Source organism: Alligator mississippiensis, chromosome 2, assembly GCF_030867095.1.
Source record: "Alligator mississippiensis isolate rAllMis1 chromosome 2, rAllMis1, whole genome shotgun sequence".
NCBI lineage: Eukaryota > Metazoa > Chordata > Crocodylia > Alligatoridae > Alligator > Alligator mississippiensis.
In genome coordinates this window covers 66,558,923-66,573,556 of record NC_081825.1, presented here as the reverse complement: position 1 = coordinate 66,573,556, position 14,634 = coordinate 66,558,923, and the positions used below count along the sequence as shown (strand labels likewise).

Below are 14,634 nucleotides of genomic sequence, written 5' to 3'. Positions count from 1 at the left end.
TAACCACAACATATAATGGCAAAGTTTTTTACTAGAGTAGTTTATAGGTCATTGATTGTTATTTATGGTTACTGACCTGTTATGAAGTGGCAAGTTTCACCATTTATGAAGTGAAAGGTGCCACGTTCCCAAGACAGTAAAACAAATAGTCGCATGCAGGAAATTAATAATAAGTAGTCTTTTTGAGATCCATTCTTATAAGATCCTTAACACCCTGTTTCTACTGGCTTCAGACAGCCATGATTACCTCCTGGGCAAGTGGCCTAAACACTGTGCCAGGCATGTCAAACTCATCCAGCCCCACAGGCCAAATATGGAGCATGGGGCTGGTTTGCAGGCTGGATTCGGAACACAGGGCATTGCCATCTATCTGGTGGAGCTGCCTGAAGGGCCAGAAATTTGGCAGTGGCTCTAGGAGCTGCAGCAATTAATGCTACCACCGACTGGCCTGCCATGGGGAGCCCTGTGAGCTAGACAACATGGCTGTGCCATATATCTTTGACACTATGCAAAAAGATTTGAGTCCTCTTCTTAGTTTGTCTCTCATGTTTGTCTTCTTGGAGTCCACCCCAATTGGGAGCCACCTGACTCAGCAATTTTGAGCAGATTAAATTGTAGTCTGATAGAATCATATTACACTGTCCATGCTTGGGGGAGATATGTTCATAATGGAGGTAGCATGCCCTATTCACGTAAGTGAATTTTACCCAGCTTGCAGAAATACTACACAGGGACCCTGCAAATTCACATGTAGCAAAAGGTCAATGTATTTGACCTTGGTTTCTCTACTCTAAAAGCAAAGCAATAAGAGTGTGTGTGTGTGTGTGTGTGTGTGTGAGAGAGTGAGAGAGAGAGAGAGAGAGAGAGATTACAAAAGGAAAACAAGACATTCATGTTCACATGCAGTGGAGAGCAGAAAAGGAAACACATAACAAATGACTAATGTTAGTCATGTCACCTAATGCACTACAGCAAGGTGCTCAACTACTGCAATGATAAAGCCAGTATAAGAGCCTATATTAAATGCAACAAATTGGCCCAAATCCTATTTAGTCACTAAAACATAACCCACTTAGCTTGCCACTTCTCTCAGACACAGGAGATTTCCTTGAGAAATATAATCCAATTCCACTTTAAGTTGCCTAGGTCACCTATTCCGTCGATGAACACTCTAATGTACCCCCAGAATCAAATCCTAGTCAACCCTGCAAAGACACAGACTCATATCCTATTTCTCCCCTAAGGTAGCTAATTGACACTCTGCATGAGTCTCTGAAATAAACATTAATACATAAGATGTCAGAATCATCTTTCTACTAGCTGCTTTCCTAGATTTAATCTTAAAGCTAAAATAAAAGTGAATTATGATAGTTGATGTGTTAACGGTTTTTAGGAATTTGAGCCAAGAGGAATTGCATCACATTTAGGCACCTGAGCGTTACTTAAGGGTCTTAGAAATGAAAAAGGATTTCAGGAATAGTTCTTCCATTGCAGGGACAGGCAACAGGCAGCTTTGCCTTCATAGAGCAAGGCTATTGTGTATAATACCCAAATTTATTTCACTCCAGATAGATATCCACCAACCTAGGATCACAGAATCATAGAAAATTAGGGCTGGGAGGGACCTCAGGAGGTATCTAGCTTCAATCAGGGCCATCTCCAACTAGATCATTCCAGCCAGGGCTCTGGCAAGCCAGGCCTTAAAAACTTCCAAGGATGAAAGTTCCACCACCTCTCCAGATAACCCATTTCAGTGCTTCACCACCCTCCTAGTGAGAAAGTTTTTCCTAATATCTAACCTAAACTTCCCTTGCTGCAGCTTGAGACCATTTCTGCTTGTTCTGTCACCTTTCACCACCAAGATCAGTCCATTCTCTTTGGAACCACCCTTCAGGTAGCTGAAGGCTGCTATTAAATCCTACCTCAGTCTTCTCTTCTCCAGACTAACTAAACCCAATTCTGACATCCTCTCCTCATAAACCATGTGCCTCACCCCTCTAACTATTTTCCTTGCTATCCACTGGACTCTATCCAATTTATTCACATCCTTTCTGTAGTGGGGAGGCCAAAACTGGACACAGGTTTCCAAGTGTGGCCTCACCAGTGCCAAACAGAGGGGAATAATCACTTTCCTTGATCTGCAGGCAATGCTCCTACTAATGCAACCCAGTATGCCATAAGCCTTCTTCACAACAAGACCACACTGTTGGGTCATATTCAACTTATTGACCACTGTAACCCCAAGGTCCTTTTTTGCAGAGCTGCTATTTAACCAAGTAGCCCCAAGCCTGTCAAGGTATATGGGATTCTTCCATCCTAAGTGCAGTGCTTTGTACTTGTCCTTGTTGAACCTCATGAGATTTCTTTTGGCCCAATCCTCCCATTTGGCTAGGTCATTCTGAATCCTAGCCCTAGCCTACAGCATATCTGCTATACCCCTAAGCTTGGTGTCATCCACAAACTTGCTGAGGGTACAGTCCATACCATCTGCCAGATCATTAATGAAGATATTGAACAAAACAGGCCCCAGGACTGACCCCAGGGCCCTCTGCTAGATACCAGCTGCCAACTACACCTCAAGCCATTGATCACTACCCATTGAGCCCAATGATCCAGCCAGATTTCTATCCACCTTATAGTCCATTCATCCAACCCATACTTCCTTAGCTTGCTTGCCAGAATGCTGTGGGGGATTTTATCAGAACCTGTGCTGAAGTCAAAGTATATCATGTCCACTGCTTTCCCTGTATCCACAAAACCAGTTCTCTCATCATATAAGGCAATCATGTTGGTCAGGCATGACTTGTACTTGGTGAATCCAGGCTGACTGTTCCTGATCACTTTCTTCTTCTCCAAATGCTTACCTCTCCCCTTTTGTCAACAGAAGACTCCAAGACAACACAAAACACTTCCAATCCAGATCACAGTTCTATTTGTTCAAATTAACTAAATGGGGTGGCTTCCTATTGTGATTCCATGCCCTTGGAGAAGACATACATGGCGCACAAACTAGGAAGTGGTCTCACAAAATTCAGCACAGTGGTAAGGACACTTGTTCAGGAAGTGAAAGACCTACGTTCTGGGGCCCTATCACCCTAAGAGGGTTGGACATTCATTCCTGCTTCCTAGGACAATGCCCTTATCAGGCCATGGAATTCATAGACCTGAGGATATCTGATATCCTTTCTGTTGAAGGCAGGTCACTGGGCAGCTAAGTCAGAAGGACAAAAAGCAAGAGGGAATGGCCCAGTCAGATGGACACTGTGCTCTGGGAGGGAGGGAACCCTACGTTCTAGTCACTCTGTGCTCTCCCAGCTTCTGCTTCCAGTGTTGTTCATCTATTTTATTCAATGACTAGGTAATACAAAATGTATAAACACTCTAATGAGCAAGCAAGAGGAAGCATGGTTCTGTAGCCAGATGATACAGGCATGCAGATGAGAGGTAGGAGACCTAGGTTCAAGTCCTTGCTCCCAATGCTAATTATCCATTGTATCTAATGACTATTTAATGTAAAATTCATAAAACAGTCCTAATGGCAGTCTGTGATTTATGTGCCTAAAAACCTCCCTGAGTGGCACTTAGGTGCTTTAGAGGCACAACTGGAATCAGGCTATTGTTTCTCAGACAATTAAGTCCCAATCCATTTAAGGCCACTATAGCCCCTTGAGGCTAGATTTATTCCTTATGTTGTAGCTGCACTTCAGTCAGTAAACTTACAGCAGGAACAATTTTGTCCCACTTACTTCAGTAACACAGTGTTCATGAGGAAAGGTCACAGTGCCTATTACTTGCAAGTCATTTTATTTCACTTTATGCACAAAGCCTTAAATGATGGATCATTCTTAAATAATAAATTACATTGTTAAAGAAATACTTACTCAAACCTCAATCTCATTTTGGATCTGTCCAGAAAAACAAACGATCCTTGGCTATAATTTATTGATGTAAGTGATATCTGTTTAACAAAGCAGCTGATGATACATATGGGAATGATTACTCTGAAAGAGAAAAAACAGAAAAAAATAAACCAAAGGAGGTTCATTAAGTAATATTGCTTAACAATTCATATAACTGAACTTTAAGTATGAGAAAAAGCAATCTCCAAAAGGGATTAACTGCTGGAAAAATCATTAAACAATTAGTAGAGCCAATGCCGCAATCATTAGAAGACAATTAGTGCCTGATAAACCATAGATGGCAACTTTTTAAAAACTTAATAAATAAAAGCTCAGGCTTGTGCTACCTAACAAAACTTCTGTTCCCACTCTCTCTCATACCCAATGAATGGATTGCTTCTTATTAAAAATTATATGAAACAGTTTGAATGTGCAACTACCTCAGTAAAATCAAAGTTGTTTTCATTGCCTTTGTATGTACCTCTTTATAAGTTTGCTATATCAATCTTTTCCCTCATGTCTTGCTACACAAATACCATAATTTATTTCCTTCTTGACCTTTATGGCTTACTGTGTGTTTTATTACTATGTGGATTACTGTAAAGTGGCCCATTTTCCCCCGTGTTCTGAAGTTTTCTTACACATTTTTAAGATGGCAGGTTGATACTTATTTCCTGATACTCCAGATTTCAGTAAGTTATTGCTTAATTTGAGGTTTAATTTTGTACATTTCTTAAAAATATGAAGTGAGGTTCAGCCCATGAAAGCTTGTATATATATATCTTCTTTAGTTAGTCTGTAAAGGTGCATATCTATCCTGCCTTTGTCCTAGCAGTCAGTTAAGACAGGTGTTTTTACTCTATGTTCATGTGGGACTGGAAGAGTGTAAATATTTATATCTTTATAAAATATTATTAATTGACCTTTTATTGACCTTAATTGAACTCCCCATGTAATATACTGCAAAATCTGAAACAATAGAGGGTCTGCTACTTTTAATAATTGACTCATTGCCAACGTTATGAGAACAGCCTTTGAAAATTCATTTTTAATAGTACACAGATCCTTCTGTGTGATCAGTGAAGAAACGTTAGATGGAGGAAGGGTGTTCTCTCCTAAGTTTACACCTGCTTTTCATTCAGTGTTTATTTTGGGATATTTCTTACTGTCTGCTGTGTGCATAGTAAACTAGTTATTTTCTGTCAGGGTCAGAGAGAGTTCAGGACTCTTAAGAATCTGTTCCACATCACTAATAACCACATCGCTTTGTTAAAGTCCTTTAGCAAAGGGACAAGATTAAATGTCACCTGAAGCAGATATGAAAAAGAAAACACACATAACAACATAATCTCTCTAGAAGACATTAAGATAGATGCTTACCTAAGTAGAAGATGGCAAGCTACTAGCTCAGACAGTTCTGAAGAGGATTAGCCATCAACTCTATCTTGCTGCTACCCGGTTGGCAATCAAAGCAAAGCACTTACTAAATCTTTAATCATCATATATTGTATGGCACCCAGATAGTACTGTTCTTTAACATGTAATTTGGCAGAAGGCGAGATATCATTGAGGGCCATGTTACGCGTTACCTTCAAACCGTCATAAAGGCACTTATAGGAGCATGCACCTCTTAAAGGATGTTAATCCATCATAGGTACCCTCTAAACATTTTTAAGATAAGCCACTGGGAACAAAGTTTATCTTTGACACATTTTACCCATGCCATTCCAGGTATTATTTGAAGGTTGTGGGAGGTAAAATGCTTTACTTTCATTCCTCCAGCATCCCGGGATGCACAACTCCCAGCTGCTCTACCCCTTCCCACCTTCCAAAACATGGTCTCCCTGCCCACCTTTCCATGCTGAGACCAACCGCTCTGAGCGACTTAATAGCAGAAAGTATGGAACCAGGGGAAGTGTCCTTCTCCCAGCTGCTCTGTCTCACTGCTGGGTCGCTCAGTGTTGCTGCGGTGTTCATTTCAGCAAAAATAAAGAGCTCCAAGATTTTCACGAGATAATCCCAGAGACTTCAAATAAGAATCCAGAGTATTTAAGTGCATCCACTAGAGGGGTGGAGACTAACAGCTGCTGTGAAGCTTGCCATGGGGCTGCTCCAGGTGCCACCAAGGCTGAGAGCTGTTAGCTGACCGGGCTCTCAGCAACATGAGTACACCCCATGTCTGGGAGCCTCAGTTAATGGCATGATAGGAACAAGCCACAAAGTTTGTATATATTTTTGTGGCTTATTCTTTTTTTTAACCACACCATTAGTTGCATTAATGTGTGGCTAGGTAACAACTTAAGACATGCTATCATGTCTTAAGTGTAACATGTGCCAGGGGCCTTAATAAAACATAACAGAAGAGAGTCTCTGGTCCAAAGAATCCATAATACAAATGCAAAAGAACTGAGCACAGGTGGCTACAATAATAAAATGTTTCTCACAGTAGGATAAGCAGCATAGGTGCCTAGGTATTATTTAGAGATGGTCAAAAACTGCCATTAAAGATATAGGGAAATGTGGAGGGGGAGACAAAATTAGGGTTTTTCTTCTAAATTGTCTATAGATTTTTTTTAATCTTTCTGATAAAAACATTAAACAAATGTTTTCAAAAACTGCTTTCAGTAAACAAACATTGATTTTGCTAAAAACATTTTTGAAAACCAAAAGCCAAATCAAACATTATTTTACTGAAGTAAAGAAAATCACTATCTTTTCTGTTTCCATGCATTTTAACCAAAAATAACTCCACAAGACTTTTTCATTGAAAAGAATCTGGGGGGTTGAGGACAAAGAGGGGGGTCCTCCATTTTTCATTGAAAAGAACCTTGGGGGGGAACTAACTTCACTCTCTCCTACTGTTCAGTTTCTCACCTAAGTTTGCTATTTATGATACACTGCAAACAAACTTGTTCATTCTTTTTTCTTAAGGTCTCTTCTAATAGTGAGATGCCTTTCCCAGTTTCAAAAATATTTGCATAGAAATCATCACACTGAAAGTATCTAGAAAATTTTGCTTTTTTTGGTCTTGCAGGATCTGTTCTATGTACCATATTTCCTCAAAGATACAATGCACATTCACTGTGTAGTTTGATCATCATAACATTACTAAGGAGTAACTGAGAGCAGAAACAGGCCATGAGGGCAAAATTCAGTTTCAGTTATGTACACACAGTTCTTAATTGACTGAATTTTCCGTAGTCAATCAAGTTAAAACAATGCAGAATTAGGTGCTGAGAATCTAGCATAGTTAATGTGGTAAACTTTTCATAGTATGTGCACAAACTGAGTCCTCACTGTTCTTAACAATACAATACATTAGCTCTATAGTGACAACAGACTCAGACCAAAAATATTTTCCTTAGTCCTGGTTCAAAAACAAAGAATGTTTAAGAACTCATCCAAGTAGCAGCATGAAAATAGAAGTAGTGGCTTTAGAGACTACTGACTGAATGAATTTAATACATTTTGCAATAATACCTCTAAAGCTGCACATCCAAAAATAAATCCTATGTATAAAACAACTGCAAAAGTGCACACATCATGTGTCGGGTGGCTTTTCAGTGCGTTATATTGTGGTAATAAGTAGAACTTCAATAACTCTGGTGATACTATCAAGTTACTTCAATAATAAAGTATGAAACTTTCTCAGAAGCAGAGCTAAAAAAAAAATAAATAAATACTTTTCCATTGGCAATCAATTGCAGTTAATTGGAGATTCCAAGAAAGAAGCTGTGTTGGGTAGAACTGTACAAATGACCCACACATTACACTAACTTGATTTATTCTTGTTATTCTAATCTTCTTGTTATTCCATCCCAGTATGTTACTGCAGATCATTACAACAACATGGTAGTATACTTACTTATGGTAGTATTGGAGTGATGTTGTAGCTGTGACAGACAAAGAATTATGCAACAGGCAAGGATTTTTGGGGTATCTTTTATTAGACTGACCTCATGGTTGGAATAAAGTTTGGCTAGCTCAGGGGTGGGCAATTATTTCTGCTGGAGGGCTACTTAACAAGTTTTGGAGAGATGTCAAGGGCTGCAAGGGTAGTCCCACCCCTTGGTAGGTGCCCCGCCCCCTAGTCACTATCTTGGGACTAGAAGTCTTACCAACTAACCCCTGACCTTTGCCACTCGAAATCTCTCCTCTTGCCCTGCAAGTACTCCGGGGGTGGGGATTGCTGACATCTTGAAACCAGAAAAAAAAACCTAAACAGATACTAAAAAAAACCAAATATCTACTATAACTTATATTAATTTTATTTTTTTTTAATATTTTGCCCTGATTTACATGTGTTTGCATAGTGTAGCTAGAGGCAATTGCATAATAGCTCAAAATACAGTCTTACTCTTGGATATTGTGTGAGGTGAGGGTAAGAGGGTATATGTGGGGAGGGTGTAGAGAGATGTGGGGGGTGTGGAGGGATGGATGTGGAAGGGTGTGGGTGTTGGATATGTGGTTGGGGTGGGGGCGGTGGAGGGGGTATGGATATGTGTGGGGTTATGGTGGAGGGTGGGAGTGTGTGTGGGAAAGTGTGGGTGTGGGTACATGTGCATGTCGGGGGAGTCCTTGGATTCCCTGGAGTGTGCCGGTCCCTGGATCTGCACATGGTGGCAGTGAGTAGGGACAGCCCTACCTGCATACTACCACAGGAAGGATTCTTTTTGGTGTGTCTGATGTAAAGGATTTCATAGATTTCATAGACATTACATTAGGGGCTGGAAGGGACCTCATGAGATAAATCGAGTCCAGCCCCCCCTCCCCACCCCACCGCCATAGGCGGGAAGTCAGCTGGGATCAAGTGACCTCAGCAAGAAAAGCATCCACATATTTTTTGAAGGAGTCCAGAGTAGGTGCTTGCACCACCTCTTGGGGGAGTCTGTTTCAGACCCTGGACACTCACACCGTAAAGAACTTTTTTCTTATGTCTAGTCTAAATCAGCCTTCCTGGAGTATATGGCCATTAGACCTTGTTATCCCTTGTGGAGCTCTGGTGAACATCTGTTCTCCCAGGTCCTTATGTACCCCTCTTATATAATTGTAGGCTGCTACCAAGTCCCCCCGAGTCTTCTCTTTTTCAGACTGAAAAGTGAAGAGTGATTTATGTAGAGCCAACTTCTAAAGGGCGTGTGTTCCATAAAAAACTATCTTTAAGACTACAGAGATTATAAAATCATCTAAGATTTTTCTACAACTATAGAATGCAGTCTGTGAAGCATGTTGCTTTAAATGTACTACTACAAGCAGTCTAGCCACAGTAGCACAAAATGTACTGTGAGCTAATCTACCTTGCTTCTCAGCAACATAAAGTAGGCATGCTGAGTTCCATACTGCCAAAGCTAGACTGGTTCTGGCTCTCAGTGTACTCCATTTAAATCTAGCTCAACTATCTCTATACCACACTTCCATCTGCAGTGTACCCATATTCTACATCTCAATTTTCAATGCACTGAGCATATACAAAAGCAAAATACTGGGAGCTAGGCTTCTAGTTGGACAACATTTTAAGAAACTGGGGAATTAAAAGGGTTGCCTTTAGAATGAATATATCAAAAGTTGTTGAAAATGTATGCTACAAATTATGTACAGATCAACACATTCTTTACACCAGTTGTGCCAGGCATGCTATGTAAGCTTCAAAATAATAATTTAACATACACATGGTAAATATCTACCATCTGTTCTAGGCACAACCCATAAAATGCAACAAAGTACAATGAAAATCAACCTAAACAAAGCTCATAATACAAAAATCTCTTCATCTTCTAAGATAGCAGGCATCATATAGAGTGACTGGAGCACAGACATACTTGAGATCTAGCCCTGTTAGGCCTGTAAAGATAAAACTCAATCCATGTTCCAAAAGATAGCAAGCAGAGAAGGCAGGAAGATAAATTGCCCCTTCCCTACCTACAACATAAAAGAAATGAAAACCCCAAAAAAACCCAAAAACAAAAACAAAACCTGTAGTGATCAAGTACAATTCTTAGACAGCAGAATATGCGTAGCACTGGCAGACATCACCATCAGGTCAATATGAGAAAGATCCATGATCCATCCATACACTTAAGATGACAAGCCTGATCTCACCATGAATGACACCTGATATTTTACCAGTCTTGAATGAGAACCATACCCAAAGTTTACACCATCTGTTCTTTTGAGGCATCAATTTATAAAATACTGGTTAGATCTCAGAAAATGCTGCATTTCTTACCTGACTCTTCTAAGCACTACATGAATAATACGAGTATTTATAGACATGCTGTGAGGGAGCGCTTTAATTAGACCACTATAATTTAAGCACCTGGAGCATCACGTGTATTGGTGCTGATATACATGGCACTGGAGTCTGCAGGAGACATTCTAATTAACACGCTACCTCCCCATTCCCAGAGAACATGTAAAAGTGCCCTAAGGTGCCACCCTACCCCTGCCTTCTGCCAGTATTTTTAAAGGATTTCATCACCAAAAATTTAAGCAAACATGCATTCATTATAGGTCAGCTATTGAGTATAGAATGAAAAGAAACATTTTGGGGAAGGATCACTGGTACATTCCAACAGCTCCATCCTTTTCCAATAGTGCAAAGCAGTTATACATTTGGTTTACATGGCCACAGAAGCTGAATTTCCAGTTGTTTTGCATTCTGCAGTACCCATAAAGCATTACTGAATCTGGTCTTTTAAATATGACAATTCTGCTACAGGCCAGCAATAAGTCATACATCTCAGAATTTAGGAAAGCTCCACTGACTTTGGAGGTGGCCATGTTGTGTATAGATGTCACAGTCTTAGGGTATGTACCAGCATTCACAAACCATGAAGAACTGGTTCAAGTCATGTGGTTTAGTGTGAGTGACCTAAACTTGGATTGACAGAGTAGTGTGCAGGCATTTGTCTTTGGGGAAGAAGGCCCATCAACAGGGAGTCCTTGTGCATGCATCCCAGAATGCTGTGCAGGTTCCCCAGGGTGCCAGAGATTGCCAAGCATGGCCAAGCATCCTAATTGGCTGATCACCATGGGGAATCACACCCTCACACCCTTGGGGGAGTTCCCCCTCACAGCAGCCTCTTCTTCCCACCTTACCCAGAGACTTCCAGCAGAGACCCAGAGTGAGTGTCCTCTCTTGTTAATTGCACACACATCAGTTTCTCTGCCCACCTCCAACCATGGTGCCTTACTACGTACACCCAAGCCCAAGGACCCAGGAACTGCTGTGCATCCTTCTTATCACCCTATACAACTCTTGCCTAAGGCTATGAGATGTTACATGCGCCCATCTGGAGATGGCCTGGCAGATGATCATACTGGCATTTGCCTTCATGCCCATGACCAAGGAGCCAGGTTTCACCTGTAGGGCCACTTACTGCACCCTATGGCCACCAAGCATCTTGGAGTTGGCCAAAGACTTTCACATGGCTGCTAAGGACAAGGCCATCCTGAACACCATGGTACTCCAGGGTACTCTGGCACCACCTCTGTGCTCAAGTAATCCCAGGTAGAGAACCATGCTCCCCACCACAGTGGAAGGCAAAAAAAACCTGCACAACCCTTACCACTCTGACCATGGGGTAAAATTCCTTCCTGACCCCAAAAATGGTGATTGGTCTGACCCTGATTAGAGGGGCAAGGCACTCTAGCCAGGAACCTCCAGCTTTGCTCCCTCCTGGCTTTGACCCCAGTCAAAGTCTCAAGACTTGGCTTTAGCAAACGCCCAATGCCTCTGGGAAGGCTTTAAAAAAAACTGACACATGTAGCAGAAAAGAATGAGGGGAGGGTGTTGGGGGTAACCAGCAAAGCCCAGACTCATGGGAAATACCCATGACAGAATATAGATCATCCCCAACCAGTGGCTATCCAACCTCTTCTTGAACAACTTCAGTGATGGAGAGTTCACAATTTCCCTAGGCAGTCTAGCCCACTGCCTCACTATCCTCACAGTGAAGAAGATTCTCCTGATATCTTACCTAAACCTACTTTACTGCAACTTCAAGCCATTGGGCTGTGTTCTCTTCTGTGCAGCAAAACAGGAAAAGGTGTTTTCCCTCTTCTTTATAGCAGCCTGTAACAGGGAGCCCAATGTTGGTCCCTGTTACAGAGACAATTCAGAGAATACAGAGATGCTGCTAGTCAGGGCATCACAGGGGCCAGTCCCCTTAGCCCTGCTTCCAGGGGTCTCACCCAAGGAACCCATTTCTCACATCCCAGGGAGACTCCCTGGAACAGGGTGTGTGCACAGAACAAGGCTGCCTTGGTCTCCCCATGTCTACCTGGGCCCCTCAGACAGGAGAGAGGGATTGGACTTTTCCAGTCCCAAGACAGGCCAGGGGTGGCGTTTGCTCAGCACTTGATTAGAGCAGCCAAGTGCAGCCCAAATGCCCAAGCACCTCTCTGAGGGGAAGGGCTGGGAAAGGCCTAGGATGCATGCTGGGATGCCAGAGGACAGTGAACTAACTTGAATCAATGGGGGAACCATGCAGGCATTTGAGATATCAGCCTAGCCCTTATCAATCTAGACCAGGGGTTGGCAACATTTTGGGGCAGAGCGCCAAAAACACCCACAACCTCAACTTGTAAGAATATTGGAGTGCCGGGGCAGATGGCAGGGGAGCTGCAAGGGCTGTGATCCTTGTTGTGGCTACATAACTCCAGGCTCTTCCCTGCCACCTGCCACAGCCAGCCCAGGCTCTGAGCAGGCCCCTGCAACCCATCACAGAGTCCTGGCTGCTCACAGCAGGCAGCAGGGAGGCTGCAAGCAGCTGGACTAGGATCCACAGAGCCCCAGCCCAGCTTGTTGCTCAGGCGCCTCAGGGCAGACAAGAGGAAGAGGCAGGGGCTGCACTGCCACAACAAGGATTGGGCCCCTTGCAGCTCTCCTGCCATCTGCCCTGTGGCACATGTGCCAAACAAAATGCCTTCACATGCCATGATCTGACACACATGCCGGGGGTAGCTGACCTCTGATCTAGACTTAATTCCTGCTGAACATGACCTACGCTTAGATTGTGAGAATCCTTTTTAGCCTGACCTAAGGAATGTGAATACTTGCACACATACAGGTTTAAAACAAACTGTTTGGCTTCTGCTATGGTGGAACCATTTGCTTTTTAAACTTTCTTTTCTCTGCGGCCTCTTTTTTCTGGATTCCCTCCTCCCCCCTCATCAGAGTTTCTAATAGCTCTGTGTAGAATAGACATGCTAGTTGCTTCAGGCTAGAGCTCTGGGAAAAGGTGTGCTGAACATCCCTGTTTGTACACTTTACCCTTCTACAGACGTCATACCTGATGCACGTAACACACAGGCTTTACATAATGTTCCATAACCAATCACTCTTTAGGCAGCACAAGGAATACACAGATCTAGACAAAATAAAACAGCTACATGCTATTTTCTGCCTAGGTTTTCTCATCAATTTGAAATACACTGCAGGATTTTGAAAAGAGTTTCTTCCAGGATTCCAAGTCCCCTTACTTGGACATCCTCTCTCATGTTTTCTCTTTTAGAACATGAAGTCAAAGCTTTCTCTCCTCTAGCCAGCTTCTTTTGGCCTTATCTGGTCCTGTTGTCAAAAAAAAAAATCCTCTCTCCCTCCAAGAGTCTCTGCCTTTTTTAACTTTTTAAAACACTTGCTCTGATGCACTACTCTTCATCCCCCCATTTGGAAATTCTACTCCCAATTTCCTTCTTCCTGCAGGTAAATCTATCAAGCAAGTTTTCTTCCTGATAAGATACTTTTTGGCCTGCCAGAGCACAGTCATTAAGTTTAATGACCCATCTTGTTTGTTCCTAATTTCTTCCAGACAGGATGGGTAAGATACTTCAGGGACTTTGGCAGACCATGGCAATTTGCTACACATTGAGGAATTCATAATAAAGTAATCTCATTAAATTAACCAGGATTCACAGATTGGACACAGACAGATTTGCCGAATTGTCATAATTAGACTTCCCAGTTTGGAGAAATTAAGGTCAGATATGAGAGGGAAAAAAAGTGATTCACATGAATGATAGCTGTATGTAACATAGAGGCATGAACTGCTTTCAATTAGCACTGTATAGCCTCTCTAGAATCCAGATAGAGAATCATATAAAGATATTAAATAAAAAATGTATAACAATAACCAATGCAATATTTTCCAAGTGTGTGTTCATGAGGCACAAAGTAAATACTGAAGAACAGGCAACCAAACCACTGGAGAATATCACAAAAAACCCACCGTAGACCCAACAGAATTGAAAGAAACCTCTAACTTATTTTCCAGGCATCATAGTAGGGTCTGATGATTTACTCAGATTGCTGCAATAGTAATATACTATGAGATACTAATTACTAACCAGGATGTCCTCAGAAATATTCCTAAACATATTTCCCATCTAAGGAAAGGTTGAGCTGAAGAGCATGTTATTCTAGTCAGTCAACTCACTAAGTATATCCTGCTTTTAATGTAAAAAACAGCATATAATTGTGCCTTAGGACTGTAAAGACTGATTGAAATTCACTATGTTAACATAGATGCTTTGGTGTGGTTCATTCACTAATCTGTAGACATGAATTTGTCTAATAAATCCTCTTCAGATTAACAGTACCTACATTTTATAAATAGATGACTTTATAAAATAACTGAATCTATCCCATAGGGAATAAGATTCAATTTTCTTTAGTTAGTAGGAAATTGTCATAATGTAGAAGTTATCATCTCCCTATAACTTGCAGCTACAAAAT

At 41.7% G+C, this 14,634-nt stretch overlaps 1 long non-coding RNA gene across 2 annotated transcripts in view; it reads right to left on the bottom strand.

Moving 5' to 3' along the window:
• Positions 1-14,634, bottom strand: part of LOC109281597 (uncharacterized) — a 140,807-nt gene that overhangs the window by 104,887 nt on the left and 21,286 nt on the right. For both annotated transcript variants that reach the window (XR_009459498.1, XR_002088264.2), the window contains exon 3: positions 3,882-4,001. This is a non-coding gene — a long non-coding RNA (uncharacterized LOC109281597). The remainder of the gene's footprint in view (positions 1-3,881; positions 4,002-14,634) is intronic.